Here is a 16,857-nt window from a genome sequence, read left to right on the forward strand (position 1 = left end):
TAAGACAAACCCAGGGACTATATAAACACAATTATAAAACACTTTTCACACAAAATCAAATCTAAAGAATTGGAAAAATATTAATTGTTCATGGGTAGGCCAAGCCAATGTAATAAAAATGACAGTTCTACCTAAATTAATCTATTCAATGCCATACCACTCAAACTACCAAAGAATTACTTTATAGAGCTAGGAAAAAGCAACAGAATTCATCTGGATGAACAAAATGTCAAGAATGTCAAGGGAATCGATGAAAAAAAAATTTGAAGGAAGTTGGCGTACCTGTACTAGATCTCAAACTGTATCATAAAGCAATAATTATCAAAACAATCTGGTACTAGCTAAGAAATAGAGTGATAGATCAGTGGAATAGATTAGGTTTACAATACATTATAGTAAATGACCATAAGATATGATAAACCCAAAGATCCAAATTTTTGGAACAAAAACACATTATTTGATGACAACTGCTTGGAAAACTGAAAGACAGTATGACAGAAACTAGGTATAGATCGACATCTCACACTGTATACCAAGATTAGGTCAAAATGGGTACATGATTTAGATATAAAGGGTGATACCATAAGCAAATTAGGAGAACATAGAATAATTTGTCTATCAGATCTATGGAGAAGGGAAGAATTTAGGACCAAACAAGATACAGAGAGCATTACAAAATGTAAAATATATAATTCTGATTATGTGAAGTTGAAAAGTTTTTGCATAAACAAAACCAACATAATCACAATTACAAGGAAAACAGAAGCTGGTGGAAAAATGTGCAACATGTATCTCTGATAAAGCCCTTGTTTATCAAATATGTAAAGAACTGAGTCAAATTTGTAAGAATAGAAGTCATTCTCCAATTGACAAATGGTCAAGGGATATGAACAGGCAGTTTTCACAAGAAGAAATCAAAGCTATCTATAGTGATATGAAAAAATGCTCTAAATCATTACTGATTAGAGAAATACAAATGAAAACAACTCTGAAGTACCATCTCATACCTATCAGATTGGCTAATATGACAAAACAGGAAAATGATAAATTTTGGAGAGGATGTGGGAAAACTGGTCCACTAAGGCACAGTGTATAAGGCATTATGAACTGATCCAACCATTCTGGAGAGCAATTTAGAACTATGCCCAAAGAGCTATAGAACTATGCATACCCTTTGATTCAGCAATACCACTGCTATATCTGTATCCCAAAGAGATCAAAAAGGGGAAAAGGACCTATTTATACAAAAATATTTATAGTACCTCTTTTTGTGGTGGCTAAGAATTGGAAATTGAGGAGATGTCCATCAAGTGGGAAATGGCCAAACAAGCTATGGTATTTGATTGTGATGAAATGTTATTGTACTATAAGAAATGACAAATAGGATGATTTCAGAAAAAAAAACCTGTAAAGACTTACATGGACTGATGCTGAGTAAAGTGAGCAGAACCAGGAGAACATTGTACATAGTAACAGCAATATTGTACGATGAAGAACTGTGAATGACTTCATTTTCAGCAATGCAGTGATCCAAGACAATCCCAAAGGACTCATGATAAAGCATGTTCTCCATCTCCAGAAAAAGAACTGATATTGTCTGAATATTGGCTGAAGCATGCCACTTGTTACTTTTTTCCTTTCATTTTTTTTTTGTTCAAGTCATCTTGTACAAAATGACTAATATGGAAATGTTTTTCATGATTGCACATGTATAACCTGTATTGGATTGCCTGCCATCTCAGGGAGGGGGAAAGGAAGAGAGGTATAGAATTTGGAACTCAAAACTTAAAAAAAAAAAACCCAAATGTTAAAAAAATTGTTATGACATTTAATTGGGAAAAAATAAAATATTAGAAAGTCTCCAAAAATGAAAAAGGAGATTTCATGATAAAAGGTCACAATTTAAACATATTAGAGGAATAACCAAGAAGTTATCATTCAGATCTATGGATGGGAAAGAGTTCAAAGCCAAACAAGGGATAGAGAGGATCATAGAAAATGAAATTGAACAATTCTGATTATGCAAAAAATCTTGTTTTAATTTTATGTAAACAAATTTAAGGTTAAAAGGGATATAGTCAAGCAGGGAAAATTTTTTACAGCAAATTGATAACAATTTCATTTCCAAGATATATAAGGATCTGATTCAAATTTTTGAGAACAATAGCCATTCATTAATTGAAAAATGATTAAAAGAATGGTCAAATGATGTTCTTAAGGGAATTAAATCCAAACTATCTGTAATCTTTTGAAAACAATGCTACATTTCACTAATAATTAGAGAAATACAAATTAAAGCAACTCTGAGGCTCTACTTCGTACACATCAGATTGACAAAGTTGACAAAAAAGGAAAATGACAAATGTTAGAGGAGCTATGGGGAAATGGGCATATTGTTATACTGTTGGTGGACTTGTGGTTTGTTTTAACCATTCTGGAAAGCAATTTGGAATGATGCCTCCAAAGTCACTAAATTTTGCCTGCCCTCTTACCTAGCGATGCCACTTCTAGTCCTATACCCCAAGGATATCTAAGAAATGGAAAAATATCTTATACATGCAGAAATATTTATAGAAGCTCTTTTTTTTTTGTAGTGGTAAAGAACTAGAAACTAAATGGTTATCTGTCAGTTGGGGAACGACCAAACAAATGTTGGTATATGAATGTAATGGAATGTTATTGTGTTATCAGGAATAATGAAAGAGACAATTTTAGAGAAACTTGGGAAGGCTTGTATGAACTGATACAGAGTAAAGGGAGCAGAACCAGAAGAACAATTTATATAGTGACTACATAATAAAGAAAAACAATTGTGACAGCCTTAAGAACTTTTATCTATGCAATGATCAAACACCATTCCAGGGGAATGACATTGAAAAATGCTACCCACCTCCTGACTGAGAAATGATGAACTAATATGCTGAATGACACTTGTGTTTGCTTGACTATGCCTATTTGTTGCAAGGAAGTTTTTTCTTTCTTTTTTTAGTGGGTGGTGAAATGTGAATTCCCCATTGTATCATTGAGGTCCAGTCCTTAGGGGATCCACCATATAAGGGGAAAGGAGTCAGAAAATGATAGAAGACTATAAGGAAAAAAGAATGAAATTACCAAAGATCTCAGAAGGAAGAAAACTCAGTTAAAAACTGTAAGAAAAAGCAGATAAATCAAGTGGGGGGATATTTACATAAAGGGAAGATAGCCTGCAGCACATATAAATTAATCCAAGAATCTCTTAATAAATATTAAAAGACAAAGGAAAATGAACCCAATCCTGAGGCAGAGGACTTCAAGAGAGCATGGAGCCAAAGCGGGATGGTTCCAGATGGTTTAAGAGAGAAATCAGAATCATGAAAATAATATAATTTGTGGCCCAAACAGCAGAAATGTTCAGAAGAATAGAAAAATTTGCATCCACAGCAATGAGAAACAAAAGAGAGAACAATTGATTGGGAATATATGCAGAAGTGAAAGACAATCCAGAAGAAAAGAAACAAAAGCAATAATGTTACAAGATCACACGGTCTCCATATAAACAAAACATATTAATCTGAAAGACAGGATGAATAGAGACAACTCAAGGATCATAGGACTTCCAGAAGAACATAACATGACAAATCAAAAAACTTGAATATCATAATTTAAGAAATATTTTTTGGGAAGTGTTCAGTCCTTCTGAACACATAAAACAAAGTGCCAGTTCTTTCAGAATCCACAGATTGCTTCCAGAAAAAGAAGCCCCCATGTTGTAAACTCTAGCACATTTGAATAATTTCTTTTCTTTTTTTCTTTTTTCTTTTTGAATCATTTCTAAAAAAGAGAGATAAACAGATGTGAATACGTTATTTACTTTGCAAAATCCCCAGACAACAGAAACATAAGGAAGGTAAATACAGTTACCAAGGAAAGCACAAGTAACAAAATAAATTATCCCAGAAAAAAGAAAAAAAAACTAGAAAGAGAAAGGTGCCTATGGAATTAACAACAACAACGACGATGACAACACAACAGAGGAACCGTGAAATGATGTCTTTTGAAAAGCCTACAAAGTGATAAGGATAAAAGCAGAACTTAATTAGAAGTGAAAGCAGAGGAACAGACCTAGAATACCATGGGCAATACTTCACTACACTCTACCTACAAGGGAATCGATGTGTATTGCTTTTTTTTTTTTTGATAAGACTAAACTGCAGAATGACAACATGCAGAAAAGAGGAGAGAGAAGGAAAAAGAGAATGTGTGATGTATCCTAATCAAGTCAATAGTTAAATAACAAGGGAAAATAACTCCTGTATTCTCTCAGGAAGAAGAGGGCCTACAGGAGAATGGGTGAGGAGGAAAAGGGCAAGAATTGAAACAGAAAAAGAATGTGTAAATCTTACTTCAGTGATGGCAGTGGTGTTTTCATGGGAGGAGAAAGAGAGATTTTATAATGGGTGGGAGGGGGACCTTATGAGTATAATCTGTAGGGATGTGATGCTTAGAGAGAGCCCTGCCTCTCAGAGAATGTTGGGCCTCCATAGAGAGCATCTTGCCTCAGGACAAGAGCAATGGAAACTCTTGAGGGCAACCAGCATCCAGAAGGGTGGGAGGTTAAGGACCCAAAGAGGAGATTATATGACAGATGGGAAAGAAAAGGGTCATGAGGAGGGTAAGGAGTGAAATGGATTACACAATCAGGGACACGGGAAAATTTCTGCTATGGAGCAACACTTCTCTCTATTTCTGTCAGTAATGGATATTTCTAAGAGTACAGTATAATAGAAAATGAGGAGAGAGCGAGTTCTAGAAAGCAATAACATAGAATTTTTTAAGAAAAGGGAATTAAAAATAGCTACTTTAGAGACTTTAGTTACAGGAGGAAAATAGAGGTTAATAAATAAGTATGATAACCATGAATCAAAGAATAAATTTTAAAATACACAGAAAGAAAAGAGAACGAGGGTATAAAAACCTTTTTAGGAAAAGGTGCAGAAAAATAAAAAAATTCTAACAAAAGGAATTGAAGGGGAAGAGGGGCTTACTTTACGCAACTGAGAGGAAAAAAGAGGGGAAGGATTAGCTAACTAGATCAAAGGAAGAAAGAAAGAACTCATAATTTAAGTAAAATCCCAAAATGAGGAATGTGGTGACAAATGGGAGGGAGTGGGGCTTTTGAGGGTCAGAAAAGAAAGCTTGTGAGTATAGGGTTTCCTTAAAGTAGACGAAGCAAAAAATGACTAAAATGACAAAATAATATCTTTAGGGAAGAAGAGATAAAGGTCCTAATTCAGAAAAAAAAATGGAGGCAAATGGAAAAATATATAAACTTAGCTCTCATAACTTGAAATGTGAATGGATTAAAAATCAACTAAAACAAAAGGCAATGACATATTGGATAAGAAAACAAAACTGTACAATCTGTCGCTTACAAGAAAGACACCAAAAAAAAGTCAAGAATATACACAGAATGCAAATTAGGGGCTTAAACAAAATTTACTGTGCATTATGTGAATCAAAAAGGCAAGAGTTATAATCATGCTATCAGACAAAATAAAAACAAAAATTCTCAATATAGAAGTAAGCAAGGAAACTACATTATGCTGCAATGAACCACAGGAAATAAACCAATGTCAGCATTAAACTTAAATGCTTCAAATGCCTTAGTATTTTAATTAATAATGGAAAAAAATAATCTAATTACCAGAAGAGATGACATGATCCAATATATAAGAGCAGTATGCCATAATGGGAAGAGACTCCATTATCCCTCTTTCAGTTTTGGACAAATCTAACAAAGTTAAACAAAAGGGAATAGCATTGAATAAGTTGCTGGAGAAACTTGAACTAAAAGACTTGTGGCATCATCTAAATGAAACTGCTAGAGAATGTACAAATTTATAAAAATTTAGCATGTATTAGGATATGGAGATAAGGCAAATAAAAATAAAAAGGCAGAAGTAGTAAACACATACTTTACAGATCATAGCGAAATAAAAATAATAATTCAGGGAGCACAAACAAAAGATATGGACCCAAATGGAGGCTTAACAATGAAATACTAAATAAAGTATGTGAAATCATTTTTAAATGATTCCATTACAATGTGCTTCTTGAAGAAATAATAAACATCCTACATAGCTGAAGGACTATTTAGTACATGACTGGGACATGCCAAAATAATGTAAATAATAGTATTACCAAAGTTAATTTACATTTTTATGCTGTACCAATTAATCTATCAAATGAATATTTTATAGAACTCAACAATATAATAAAATTCATTTGGAGAAACAGAAGATCTAGAGTATCATGGGAAATAATGAAAAAAGATAGGGATAAAAACACAATAACACTTCCAACTTCAAATTATGTATAAAATATAACCAAAATCATTTGGTATTGGTTAAAAATAGAGAGGTAGATCAATGGAATAGAATAGACAAAGGAGAAATCAGAAACACTGAAACTCAGTTACTTAGAGAATTTCCTGTTTGATAAGAATTTCAGGGAAAATTGGAAAGCTGTCTGACAGAAATTAGGCTTAGACCAACACCTTATGTCATATTCCATAATATGTTTTAAATGAATATATGACCTTAATATTAAAGATCATACCATAAAAATAGAAGAGAAGCAGATGACTCACGAGTAGGAGATGGATTCTTAATCAAATGCAGGATGGAGACAGTTACAAAAGATAAAATTACTTTTAGTACATGAAACTGAAAAGCTTCTGCACAAATGAATGCATTTAGGTTAACAGAGGAAAGTGGTTAAATGAGAAAAATGTTTTTATAAAACTTCTCTGATAAGAGCTTAGTGTGCAAGATACATAAATAGCGAATACATATGAGTATATATGTGTGTGTGTGTGTGTGTATCTGTATGTATGTATTTATAACCAGAAGCCATTGTCTAATAGATAAGTGGTCAAAGGATGTAAACAAGCAGTTCTTAAAATAAGAATGGCAAATGATTAACAACCATATGAAAGAATATGCAAATCATTGATAATAAGGCCAAAAGATAAGAATAATCAATATTAGAGTAGATGCAAGAAAATAGATGTACTAGTGCATTCTTGGTAGAGCTGTTAATCAGCCCATCCATTTTGGAAAGCAATTTGAATTATGCAAATAAGGAGACTAAAATGTTTATAATTTAAGCCCTTATATGCATGAAAATATTTATAATAGCACTCTAGTAGCAAAGAACTGGGAACAAAATAGTTGCTCTTTGGGGAATGGCTAAAGAAAGAGTGGTACACACATGTGATGGAACAAGATGTGATGAATATGGAGACTAATCTAAAGAATAACGTGAACCAATACAGAGTAAAGTAAGTAGAGCCAAGAAAACATAGACAATGACTGCAACAAAGTAAGTAGAAAGAGCAACAACCACAAACCAATGGTAAATGTTGCAGAACTACAAAGAGCAAGCATAGCCCCCAAAAAAGAGATATGAGAAGACAGAGATGAAACATTGCATACATTTTCATACTTTTTCAGTGTATTGATTGGTTTCGGTGAATTTTTCTTTTTTTTTTTTTTCTTTTTCCTTTCTTTAAAAAGATATTATTTGTTATGAGATGGCTCTCTGGGAAAGAAAAAGAAAGGGGTGCCTAGACAGTAACAGCCTTTCTTCTCAAAATCTCACTCAGCATTTTGTTTGCACCTCTCCAATGTATCCTAATATTATTGTTTATCATAATGATTTGTTTCTATGTATCCTATCCCCTGTACCAGACTATGAGCTCCATGAGAGCAGGAACTCTTATTTAAACTTGGCATGTCGTCCAGTGTCCAGCACAGTGCCAAGTACGTAGGCAATGCTTAATATGTTTGTTGGATTTGAATTTCTTCAGTTAACTTTTGCCAAGCACTTGGTATGCAGTAGTGCCATACAAGAATAAATACAAATAAAACATAGACTCTGGCATTAAGACATTTATTGTAGGGTGAAGAGGACCTTAAGATATAACAGAAATATAATTCTGCAGAATATGTTGAGTATAGTAAGGGTATACATAAGATGCTATGTAAGTTTTTAGGAAAAAAAAGAGCTTGAGAAGCAGTATCAAGGAAGGCATCATGGAAGAGGTAGAATTTCATCTTAGTTTTAAATGATGGGTTGGTTTTAACCAGCAGAGAGCTTGGAGGTTCCAAAGAGGCAAGTCAGGAAGATGGGACCATGAGCTTTCCTCCTGTCCCAGGTTGGGGAGGGACTTGGACTGCATGAGTTCTGAGATTCTCTTCGACTCCCACATTTGACATTTCCAGACACTGGTTTGAGGAGAGAGAATACTTGCACTTTGGCTTTCTATGTGTTAAAGGGTACCTTAGACTTCACTCTTAGGGCAAAAGTATGCATAATTAGAAGTTGCAAAGAGACTGATTTAGATTAGATATCAGGAACACCTTCCTGGTAATCAGAGGTCTCCCAGTATGGAATGAGTTGCCCCAGGAGGTAGTGGCCTCCCCCCTTATTAGAGGGCTTTAAGTAGAGGCTAGATTGTTGGCTGTAATATAGTGAGGATTATTGTTATTATTATTTTTTGGCTTATGAATTGGACTAGATGGCTTCTAAGGTCCTTTCCAGCTTTGAGATTTTATGATTTCATGACTTTGTTTTTCTATTCTGTTGTGTTTCTAGTACTTTAGAAAGGATAATTTGTCACTCTGAGGCCTATTGGCTTGCCACTGGTATCCCCTGGTGAGAGCATGGGCTTGACCGCTGAGAACAGAGGTAGCAATGTGGAGGCTAATGGATTTGGCTCCTTATAGAGCAGTTCTGTCAGATCTTTGTTGGGCATCTCTGGTGACCAGGCTACTGTGATCATGCCCTCCGTGCTCATAGGATGAAGACCCCCCAACTCAAGCCATCTTGTCATTCTTTCAAGCTTCCAGCACCACTGTTACTGAGAAACAGCTTCCCTAAATGACTTCCTTGGAATTGTCCTCTGAGTAGACTTTGCTAATAGCACTTGTACCTCAGAGGAGGAAAAAAAGGAATCAGTTATAACTCCTGTTCAAGCAAATTAATGATAGCAACAGTAATAATTACTAATATGCATTGCAACTCTTTTTAAGTCAAATTATATGTTACTATAAGCCAGACCTAAAATATGACTTTCTCGCCTTGTGAAAGTCTTAATTAAAATGATGCATTTTAATATACTTTTGCTACATAATATAAATTATTTCTCAGTGACTCAATTTCTGTTTTCTTCTCCTCAGTAATAATCTTGGCTGTGCAGTGCAAAGGAAGAAGAAAATTGGTGATTAATAAAAGAATGAACAGGTGGTTACATTGCTCCTAAAAAGATCAGCAGTGTAATAATTTCTTAATTATTATTATACCCTGTAAGGGTTTTTAAATATATGATAATATATTTCCTTCTCCTACTGCTGGCACCCTCTTGCTCCTGGCATTTGGTTTAATTCAGAATAATAATTAATGAGAACTGAGGTACCTCTATACATTTTCTTCCTTCTGTTTTAGTCTCTTAAGTAACCATCTTGTCACATTTATTATGCAAATGTTGCAGCCTGCATGTCATTTCAGCAATATGGGTGAATGCCTTGAAGTATTTGGGGGAAATTAACATTTTATTCCTGAAAGCAGTTTTTTCCATATGTCTTTCAAAGAAGCAGATGAAAGCGGCATAATTGCTTGATTTTTTATCAAGGTGAAGGAACAGGGAAGAAACATTTAAAGCATCAGATAATGGGGAGAAGAAGAAACTTCCTTGCAAGCTGGCCATGCTGAGCGAAAGGTAGTCTGGTCTCAGTTACAGGGTTCTCAGTGCAAAAAAGGGACAAATCTTTAGAGTTCTCTCACTTTGTCAGATAAGACTCCTGGATGTCCAGACAAGGCATTTATCTAATCAGAGCAGTGATGTTGTGAAGATGTGGGACCACAGTGAGGTTGGAGCTCATCCATTATGTAGGCATACACCTCGTCTCTCTGGTCATTAAACTTGGTTTGGCAAACTCAGTGGACCCTTTGGGGTTTCCTCAAAAGGTCCAGGTGTTTCCTTCTGGCATCTCCTAACTGAGTCACTGGATTTTGGAATTCCCCAGTTATTTCATGAGATTGATTGTGTTCGAAAAGTTTGCTTCAGTCCAGTTCAACAAATTCTGATGAGTGATAGGAAATGGGTATAGGAACATATATTAGACTCAGTTTAATTTCTTTGAGAGCAAAGACTGCCATGCTGTTTTGTGTGGTGGCCAGTAGAGGACTTCACCAAATAGTTATACTATATGGTACAGACAGAATGGGTACACCTCAAAGGATAAGATGTTCCCGAGTGATGATGACAAAGGAACAGGCAGAAAGTAGGAGCGAGGAATAACTGAACTGTTCCTCATGGCCCCGTGTGTTGGACATGAGAAGCTGGCCAGGGATGCAGTATCTTCTGAGTAGAGCCAGAGATAGAAAGAATATTAAGTAAAGATATCTAGGCTAAAGGAAAGTTTATCAAAAATAGAATGAGGATTCTTAAGAATTGAAATAGAAAGGCAGAAGAGGATGATGGACTGTGGAGGGGAAGGGATGAGGGGAAGGAGAGAGCCAGATGGAGGAGAGAACCTTTGTCTCAGCAGAAGTTGACTGGTTAATTAATAAGCAGGCTGTTGACAATCTCAGACTAGAAGTTTAGCTCCCAGCTTGTGGCTGGTGATGTCATGTGGAATTGATAGCCCACTCACCCCTCATGAGAATCAAGGCTCTTAGCTCTGTACACTATTCCTAATCTTCTTATGTCATGTCCTTACTTCCTGATCTGTCAGGGAATAGGCATCACTCTAGCAGTATGGGTAGCCAGAGACTATTCAAATGATCTTTTCAGGGGGCAGCTAGGTGGCGCAATGGATACAGCACCGGCTCTGAAGTCAGGACAACCTGAGTTCAAATCCGGACTCAGACCAAACACTTGCCACTCACTAGCTGTGTGACCCTGAGCAAGTCACTTAACCCCAATTGCCTAAAACAAAACAAAAAATAAAATAAAAACAAATGACCTTTTCAATAAGTTGCAAGAAATATAGTCTCATCAGGTGCCCACAAGAGGGTAATCTTTACCAGCAGTGATAAATTCATAAAGTTTGTGAAAGATCAGGTAGGAAATACTCCTGGCCTGGTGTTGTTGGCCATTTATTTACTATTCTGGTTTCTGGTCACTCTTCCCTACTGGTCCTCTTCTATTTTCCCTCTACATTACTTCACTTGGTGATCTCACTACCACCTATGGATTTAATTACCATCTCTCTGCAGATTCCCAAATTTACCTATCCTGCCCCAAACTCTCTGGTGACTTCCAGTCTCACTTCTCCAAATGCTTTTCAAACATCTAGAACTAGATGTGCAGTAGAATTCTTAAACTTAACGTGTCTAAAACTGAGTTTGTTATCTTTCTGCTTAAACCTTCCCTGCCTTCTATCATCTTCCCTATTACTGTAGAAGGCAACACCATCCTCCCAGTCTCTTAGGCTTGCAACCTAGGAATTATCCTGGACTCCTTACTATCTCTCACCCTTCCCTCCCTATATCCAAGCTGTTGCCAAGGCCTGTCAACTTCACCTTTGCAGCATCTCTCAAATATACTCCCTTCTCTCCTCTGACACTGCAGTCACCCTGGTGCATGTCCTCATCATCTCACACCAGGACTACTGTAATATCCTACTGGTGGGTCCACCTGCTTCAAGTCTCTCTCTACTCTAATCCAGCCTTCTTCAGCTGCCAGAGTGACTGTCCTAAAGGGCAGGTTATTCATTTGTTTTCAGTTGTGTCTGACTCTCCATGACCCTATTTGGAGTTTTCTTGGCAAAGATACTGGAGTGGTTTGCCATGTCCTTCTCCAGCTCATTTGACAGATAAGAAAACTGAGGTAAACAGTGTGAAGTGACTAGCTCAGGGTCACACAGCTAATAAGTGTCTGAGGCCAGATTTGAACTCAGGTAGAGGAGTCTTCTGACTCCAAACCCAGCACTGCAGTGCCACTCACCTGCCCCAGTAAACTCCAGTGGCTCCATGTTGCCTACAGGATCAAACATAAAATCCTCTGTTTGGCATTTAAAGCCCTTAATAACCTCCCCTACCTACCCCTTTCCAGCCTTCCTAATCATTATTCCCTGATGCTCTTTAATCCAATGGCAGTGGCCTGCTTGCTTTTCCACTAATAAGATGCTCCATCTTTCAGCTCTAGGCGTTTTCTCTGGCTATCCCTCATGCCTGGATTGCTCTTCCCCCTCATCTTTACATTTTGGCTTCTCTGGCTTCCTTCTGTTGTTATTTATTGAGTTGTTTCAGTCATTTCCACCTCTTTGTGACCCCATTTGGGTTCTTTTTGGCAAAGATACTGGAGTGGTTTGCCATTTCCTTCTCTAGTTCATTGTACAGATGAGGAAACTGAGGCAAACAGGTGAAGTCAGGGTCAGGGTCACATAGCTAGTAAGTGTCTGAGGCCAGATTTGAACTCGGGAAGATGAGGCTTTTTGACTTTGCTCTATCCACTGGGCCACCTTGTCCCATCTAAAATCCCATCTTCTACAGGAAGCCTTTTCCAACCCTTCTTAAGTCTAGTCCCTTCCGTCTTTAAATTATTTCCTCTTTATCTGGTGTATAGTTTGTGCATATTTGTTTGCTTATTTCTCTCTTGTTAGATTGTGAGCTCTGTGAGGGCAGGGATTGTCTTTCGCCTCTTTTTGTACCCCTAATATTTAGCACAGTGCCTGGCACATAGTAGGTGCGGTCTTGGAATTGTTGGCTATGCTTTGAAAAGGAAAGAATGCAAAACAAAACAAGATTGTAGTAAAGTGGATGATAGATAACACAGTGCTAGAGTGTGTTGGAAAACACCTGAGTACAACTTATATGGATTGATTGAAGCCAAGAATAATTCTAGGATCCAGCAATGACAGAGCTAGAAGGGGCCCTTTGAGAAACTTTTATTCAACCCCCTTATTCTGTAGAGAAAAAAAAAAAACTTATTCCCAAGGAGAAGAAGACACTTACTCAAGGTGACATAGCTAATCAGTGACAGTTGTGTATTGAATCCAGATCTTTGAATTTCAGATCCAGGCCTCATTCCTCAGTACTCTTTCAAGATTTCTCCAGGGGAACTCTAGCTTCAAATAGGAAATGTTTGAGAGATGGCTCCCTCAGAGCTCCCAAACTATGTACAGTTATGGGAGCAGGAAATCTGAAGGAGTCAGTGTACCTAGCCCTCTTCAACCCTGGCCTAAAATAGTGTGTGTGAAATCTGAAAGCTTGACTATGAACAATTTCCCAATTTGTTAATGGCCTTCTATATCATTATAGGATAAAAGAGTCATGTGAGCTAGACATCACAGACTCACGAGTTACAAATATCATCTTTCCATGCAGGAATGTAAACAGTTAAATAAGTCTCTTATGATTTTTCTTTCCTGTTTACCTCTTCATGCTTCTCTTGAGTCTTGTATCTGAAAGTCAAATTTTCTATTCAGCTCTGGTCTTTTCATCAAGAATGCTTGAAAGTCCCCTGTTTCACTGAATGTTCATTTTTCCCCTGAAGGATTATGCTCAGTTTTGCTGGGTAGGTGATTCTTGGTTGTAATCCTATCTCCTTTGCCCTCCAGAATATTATATTCCAAGCCCTGCGGTCCCTTAATGTAGAAGCTGCTAAATCTTGTGTTATCCTGATCGTGTTTCCACAATACTTGAATTGTTTCTTTCTGGCTGCTTCCAATATTTTCTTCTTGACCTGGGAATTCTGGAATTTGGCTGTAATAGGAGTTTTCATTTGGGGATCTCTTTTAGGAGGTGATCGGTAGATTCTTTCCATTTCTATTTTGCCCTCTGGTTCTAAAATATCAGGGCAGTTTTCCTTGATAATTTCTTGAAAGATGATGTCTAGGCTCTTTTTTTGATCATGGCTTTCAGATAGTCCAATAATTTTTAAATTATCTCTCCTGGATCTATTTTCCAGGTCAGTTGTTTTTCTAATGAGATATTTCACATTGTGTTCTATTTTTTCCATTCTTTTGGATTTGTTTTACAGTGTCTTGATTTCTCATGAAGTCACTAGCTCCCAATTGCTCCATTCTGATTTTTAAGGAAGTATTTTCTTCAGTAAGCTTTTGGACTTCCTTTTCCATTTGGCCAATTTTGCTTTTTAGGCATTCTTCTTATTAGCTTTTTGGACCTCTTTTGCCATTTGGGTTAAGCTGTTTTTTACGGTGTTATTTTCTTCAGTATTTTTTTGGGGGTCTTCTTTAGCAAGCTGTTGACTTGTTTTTCATGATTTTCTTGTATCACTCTCAGTTTTTCCTCTACTTCCCTTACTTGCTTCTCAAGATCCCTTTTGAGCTCTTCCAAGGCCTGGGACTGATTCATATTTTTTTGGAGGCTTTGGATGTAGGGCCTTTGACTTTGTCTTCTGGTTGTATGTTTTGATCTTTTTTGTCACCAAATTAAGATTCTATGGTCTGACTCTTTTCACGCTGCTTGATCATGATCCCAGCCAATTACTTGAGTTATAAACTCTTTGTTAAGGTAAGGGTCTGCTTCCAGTGTGGAGAATGTACTGTCCCAAGCTTTGGAGGTTTTGTTCAGCTGTTTTCAGAGTTAATTCTAGGGACCTGTAAATTTTCAGTTCTTCCAAGATGATATGGTCAAGGGTGAGGTGTTTGCTCCTTTCCTGGCCTGTACTCTGGTCTGTGAGTGACCATAAGCACTCTTTTCTGTCTTGGAACTGTGAGGAGGATTTTCTCTTCACCAACACTGCAAGCCCCACCACGCCAGCACTCCTCTTTGCCCAAGGACTGCCACCCAGAACTGTGACCCAGATCCAAGCATGGGCAAAGCAAGAGAATCCTGCACCAGCAGAGAGATCCCTGCAATCCCCCTCTGATCAGCCACTTGATTCCCCCTCAGTCTGTGGGCTGGAAGCTCTGGAAGCAGCCACCACCCTGGGGCTAAGCTAGGGGACTGGGGCTGCAACCACACTTCTCTCTCACCATAGACACAGACCTTTCCTACTGACCTTCTAAGTTGTCTTTGGCGTTCATGGGTTGAGAAGTCTGGAAACTGCCACAGCTGCCTGTGATTCAGTCCTCTGAGGCCTGCTCCAGGTTCTATGAGGCCTGCGTGCCCACGCTGAACTGTGTTCCTCACCCAGCCCAGTGCGATATACGTTTCCAATCAACCATCCAGGTTGTCTTGGGCTGGAAATTTGTTTCACTCTGTCTTTTTGTGGGTTCTGCTGCTCTGGAATTTGTTTAGAGCTATTTTTTTACAGGTATTTGGAGGGGCTTGGGGGAGAACGCAAGCAAGTCACTGCTTTTACTCTGTCATCTTGGCTCCGCCCCTGCTATCCATGTAACAGTTTTTTAAGTGCTGAGGATACAGGCCAGACAGAATGGACAAAAATATCTCAGCACAGAGCAAATGGGATGCCATTATTAAAGGAGACTAAAAAATCAAAGGACCCTGAGGGACAGATGGAAAAATGAATTCCAGACTAGGGAAATAAATGATTTCCCCCTACATTTTGTATTGCACCACAATGCTAGGTTCAGAGGACCTAGGTAAGAGTCCCTTGTCAAGATGGTCAAGTCAGGAAAAACCATTTACTTCTTAGGTGTAATATTTACTGGCTGTATGACCATGGGCCAGTCATTTCAACTCTGAGTTTTAATTTCCTTATCTGTAAAATGGGGACAAGATTATTTTAGGGAAATTTCTTCTGAACCCAAAAGATTCTAAAGAAATGGCAATTGTTGTAATTATTATGTGATAAAGATACAAGTTTAATTCAACAATTTATTAAGGACCTATTATGTTCAAGGCACTGAGGATATGACCTCCCGTTCCCCCTCAACCCCAAATCAGTCCTGGCCCTCAAGGAGCTCACATTACATTGGGCAGAAGGAATGGGGGTGGGGTGGAGGCCCATGAGCTGAGCTTCAGGGAAAGCTAACAACTCTAAGAGAAGCACAGGTAGAGCTGGATTGCATGCTAGCCACAAGAGGGGGAGATATTGTAAATGCAAAAGTACCTTATAGGAGGAAGGGGGTGGGAAGGGCACTCATTAGAAGGGAAGGACAGTAAGGTACAGGCAAGGCACATTGTTTTTGAGAGCAGCTAGGTGGCGCTGCTAGATCTAGAGTTAGGAAGATGCATCTTTCTGAGTTCAAATCTGGCTTCAGACATTTCCTAGCTGTGTGACCCTGGGCAAGTCACTTCACCCTTTTGGCCTTGGTTTCCTCATCTGTCAAATGAGCTAGAGAAGGAAATGGCAAACCCCATTTATACTCCAGTATATTTTCCAGGAAAACCCCTAATGGGCTCATGAAGAGTCAGACACGACTAAAACAACTGAACAACAACATGTTGCTTTTACAACTTTTGAAATTGATGGGTGGCAGGCTTGGCATGGAATGAGGTGGGAGACCTTGCCAGGGGGACACAAATAGTAAGTAGATTTCCAGAAAGAAGGGCCTGTCATGTCTTTCTTTGGGAGCCTTCAATAACTGGTTTCCAGAGTTCCACTGCAGGCAAGAATGCAGTCTACCAAACTGCTCCTGTGGGGTTGAAAATACCTTTCATAACTATCCAAAGTTTGGGATGTGTTAGAAAAGGTACAGTGGGTCATTTATGTACTTATGGGTTTTAATTCATGGGTATCCTGTGTAGGCATTGCAAGATAGGCTTGGCATAACTGGTGTCCCCTTACCCTTCCCTTCCAAGCTACTAATTTTCTGGAGGTTTTAGGGAGGCCCTGTTAACCCCATTCTATGCACTGACTGACCTGGGGGTCCCCCCCGACTCCAGTAGAGTTTAATGTCAGCTCTTAGTGGTCATTGCCTCCCTCATTTATTTATTATC

The sequence above is a fragment of the Phascolarctos cinereus genome, unplaced genomic scaffold, assembly GCF_003287225.1.
Source record: "Phascolarctos cinereus isolate Bilbo 61053 unplaced genomic scaffold, phaCin_HiC Scaffold_8;HRSCAF=390, whole genome shotgun sequence".
Lineage (NCBI taxonomy): Eukaryota > Metazoa > Chordata > Mammalia > Diprotodontia > Phascolarctidae > Phascolarctos > Phascolarctos cinereus.